Raw genomic sequence first — 4,908 nt, forward strand, 5'->3', positions numbered from 1 at the left:
ACTTATGTAATGTAACTAAGGCCCGATTTCGCGAAAAATTCTCGTATTACGAGAAAAAAAAATCAAACACATTTTCAGAGTAGTTGTGTCGTGTATATTATACGCGACAGCATCGGCATGTGACGTCACACCGGTAAAACCTCCACTTGGCCGATACGCAGTCGCGTATCTTGACATCGGCATGTGACGTCACACCGGTAAAACCTCCACTTGGCCGATACGCAGTCGCGTATCTTGATAAACGTAATGAATACCGTTTCTGAATAGAATAATAACTTTTTATTGAATTTTTGACGTTTCAAAAATAGTTTTGAGGAGTCCTGAACAAAGAAACGATTTTCGTCCTACTTGTCTGTTGAAAAGGCAATCAATTCTACAGTAAAAATCAATTTCAAAATCATGCTGACATATTTATACTTTCGGATATTTGAAAATTATTGGAGAAATTCAGATCCATTTAGATTATTATAAAAACTTTTTCCTCTCGTATACTCTTTCGGGTCTTTACGATTTGTTCCCTTCCCACCCCCCAAACCCCCTGTAACGCATTTGCCGAACGGAGGGAAAAACCTCATTCGAGGGGAAAAACCTGCCCTGGTACAGTCGTCCTTTTGACAGGACTACCGCTCGAGAGTGAAACTGTGAGATTAGAGCGCTATAAATTTTGACCGCCGGTGCCCGGGATCGAACCTGGATCGTTGGCATGCTAGTCTAGCACTCTAACCGCACGGCCACTACCGTCGGCCATTTAGGTTATTATATATTATTATTATTATATTCAACGGATTTTCAGAAAACATGTGTTTAAGTGACTTAGACTTAATAAGTCGATTCTTATTGGCAAATCCCCTTTATTAGGAGTTCAGTATGTGTGCGGGGAATCATACACGGGAAGATTTCAATAAGAAAAATTACGATGTGAAAATCGTAACCGCGGCCGAAATCACGAATTCCGGGAAATATGCGTTAATTTTTTTTGGAAATTGGGACTTTAATTTTTTAAGAATACATCTCTCTATCCAAACGTCACGCATTGGAATGGTAAGAAAAAGAGAAAGAAAATTTCGATGTACATATTTTTTAAAAATGTTTTTAAGATCTGAATAATTTATTAATGGAATAGGAGAGAATATAATTACTTTCTCAAATTTTACGTTTCAAATTTGATTTCTTTTTTCCAATAGCGGAACTAAATTGAATACTATGTTCATTTCATTAAGTTGCAGTAATAGAGTACAATAAATCCATGTTTTTATCGGTTATTCCGGAAAGGAATAACTTAAATTTTCAATTAACTGGAATTGATAACTTATTGACAATTTTTGTTTTTTACGGAAAACGAGAGAAAAAATATTTACAGTCAAGATATTAACTGCTGCAGCGCCCGTGGATTTTTACATGCGAAATTTTCATTTTTACGATGTGAACTCACAAAATATCAAAGCAGCGAGTGATGTTTACAAATCGGGTATAAGGAAATAAACATAAGGCTCCATGTTTGCGTTTTTTGTCTCATTGTTTCCCTCTATTATCTACTCATTATTTTCACGATGTGAAATTGGTCTTTATCGCGGCGACTGCTCGCATATGTTTCTGACATTTTCAGGTTTTTTTGGAACGGAATTTGAATTTTTAATATTCTATGATGGCACAATTCTCTGGAATTGACTTCATTTTTCCTCCTACACAATTGGAAATTCTCTTCATCAATGTAATAAAAAAAAAAGAAATTGATTTGGAGCTAGTCTCCTTATTTTCAAATTACGACTGACAATAGTAAAATGGCCAAATCCTTCATTATGGTCCACCGTTCTAATTCTACCCATGCAATTTTACGATTCAAAAATCGAAAAATTAACTAAATAAATCGTTCCGTGTAGTAGCGAGGCGATTAATTCGAGTTTAAACCAAATGAAAAACCCCGTGCTCTTTTAATATGAGGGATTCGATGCCTGTCGTAATGCTAGGAGCGTATTTGAATTGATACTTGGATCGACACTTGAATTACACCTTACCAGCCTTTTCCCGTCATCTGATCCGCTGGTGTCACCTTTTCTCTTCCTCATTTTATCCATCCCTCCACCTTTCCTCACAATTTCCATTAGGTTACATTAAATATTAATAGTTAAAAAAATTGTTAGCAGAGTTTTGTTTTTACATTTTTCCCGTATTCAAGGGACCTCAATCTACCACTGGAAGAGAGGTTTATCAATCATTTAGAAACACCCTGCATACTGTGACCTTGGCCGGGGAATTAATATAAATTAAGTCCCGATCAAGACATGATAATTCCAGTAATAATTAACGCGGGGGAAAAAGTCCTTGATGTTTGAATAATTTACGGGAGGACTTGAACATGAGAGAAAGGGACAGGAGGGAATGATTTACTCGGGGAGAATTGATAAGAAAAAGAAACTAATTATATTTCCCTTGGTAACAGTCAAATTAAATATGAATATAATCAAATTAAATATATGGTTTTTCCGCCTGTTATTGTCTTACACGAGGGGAAGGGCTAAAGCCAGTCAGCTTGCGGCAACACGACTAACTTTATATAAAAAAAGGGGGAGAAGTTAATCGGAAAGGAGGGGGGTGAAGTGAGTGGGACAGATTCCACTGTCCAGTAATGATGAACGGGGCTGATGCCGTACAAGTTTTAAAATTAATAAAAAAAAGGGAAAGACAAAAGAAATGCTATAGTGAGACTTATCGTTAAGGGGGATTTATTATAAGGGTAAACTTCGTTGGGGCAGGGGAATAACGTAGAGGTACTTGCGGTGATGACCGCCAAACTCTGCAGGTGCTCTCTCTCTGGAATTTTCTTCTCCTCTGCGCTCTTCTTCCTTCCTTCTTCACTCCTGGGTCCAAAAGAATTCTTCTCCACACAACTCACTTCCGTAAATCCAGTCTAACCAAATTTCTCCACACAATTCTCTCCAAAAAACTATTCTCCACAAAACAAGTCACAATACCGGGGCAGCTGTATAGGGAGTGATGGCTCGCTAGTCGATCGACTCGTTAGTCGATGGTCTTCTTCCTCGATTATCGACCATAATCGGGGTCAATCGAGGGCACTCGTCACTGAGTGTCCTTTTCTTCATTATTTCTTCTGCGGGGTTCCACCGAGGGATGTCTCTCTTAAACTGGGATTGAACAAGGAAATTTGCAACGTACGGTAGAATGGTCGAATAATAATGGACTCAATCTCATCAATATGAGATACTTCAGTTTATTAATTTCTAACTAAAGAGTAACAGTTTATATGTTATATTTTAAAAGTGAACTCAAATAAATTGTCGTTAATGACTTCGATAATAAGATAATGAGCCCAGTGCGATATGGCTTCTATTGTTACGTCCCTACCATATGCCCTACGATGGCGCTAGCACTTTTTTCTACTTTATTTTATCGACTTACGAGCGTACCGACACTTAGTACATAAGTCCCAAAATTAGCAAATATCTTATTTTTAATTTCATCAATTACTAAATTATCGAAAACCGCTATTCTAGAAATTCGAAACTTCAAAGATATTTTTTCGTGGGAAAAGCATAAAACTGCTTTTCCCACACTCAAGACCAGATTTTAAATTAACTTAATGCTCACGTGCATAATAAATATTCCAGAAATTAAAAACAGACTTTCCCTTTTACATCCGTACATCGTAAAAATCTCTTTCAAATCTCTAAAAATGTTATTGGAACACGGCGAACCCCGGAAATACTAAAGTTCCATAAATTCTAAAGAAACCCTCTCGAATTTCAACAATCCGTGGGATCAGAATTTTTCCCAATGCTAAAATCGCAGCTGCATTTTAATCACCCAAACTCCAATCACAACCCTCCAACTCGATGGCTGACCCAAAGTCAACCGTCTCGCCTCCCTACCACCTCCTATCAGCCAATCCTATCGTCTAACTCAGGATGCGCACGCCCCCGCGCGTCTCCGGCAGCATTTTCCACATACGTAGATTCAACCCTATAAACTCGCCCCCAAAAGTCCCTAAGATCACTTCTACTTCCAATTCAATTCAGAAACAGTCAAGTTCTAACTCTGACTCAATTCCGAAGATTTAATAATCTTCTCTTCAAACCCAAGTGAACATATTTCACTAAAAGTCAATCAAAAGGATTTCATGAATTCAAAGTGCTCCTAATCATCTAAAGTAGTAAAACGCGCTTTGTATAATTATACAAATATTATTATTATTAACTTAAGTTAGGTTAAGAACGATGGTGAAACCAAGTGTAATTAAGTCAAGTTTAAATCCGAATAAAACTCAAAATTCTAGTTAAACCAATTGGTGTCTTAATTGATCAGCCACGCATAGTGGCCTTGATTAGTAGAACGTACCTAAGGAATATAGCTACGTCCATCTACGATCGATCTACTAAAATAGATAGTAAACTAGGTAGATAGTCGATCTATGGAGACGTAACACTATTGAAAACCGTAACATACTAGCCTCAATAGGTATTAAAAAACTTTCTCGTTTTATAGTACTATGCTGACTCTCACTTTCTTCATACTAGCATTATTCCATTACATTATTGTGCCTCTTGATGACATTATTTGATAATGAAAGACATAACAAATACGATATTCAACTCTACTCTTACAACGAACTTATTATCGTACCCCTTTTTATGATTCTGATAACTCATCTGACTGCAATAATTAGTTAATCAAATTTTCCAACTTCTCCATTTCTCCAATTCCCCCTAAGGGTTAATGTTAATGTTGATAGTTATAATAGTACAGATAGAATCAATTATTAAGAACATTTTTTGCTTTAATTGATTACAAAGTGTCGATCGTCATGATGTTTATGAATATTGTCTATAATTTCGACGAGGTTCTATTAGATAATATTATTTGCACCAATCTAAACACAAAAACGGATATATG

This window comes from Fopius arisanus, unplaced genomic scaffold (genome assembly GCF_000806365.1).
Source record: "Fopius arisanus strain USDA-PBARC FA_bdor unplaced genomic scaffold, ASM80636v1 scaffold00268, whole genome shotgun sequence".
Classification (NCBI taxonomy): domain Eukaryota; kingdom Metazoa; phylum Arthropoda; class Insecta; order Hymenoptera; family Braconidae; genus Fopius; species Fopius arisanus.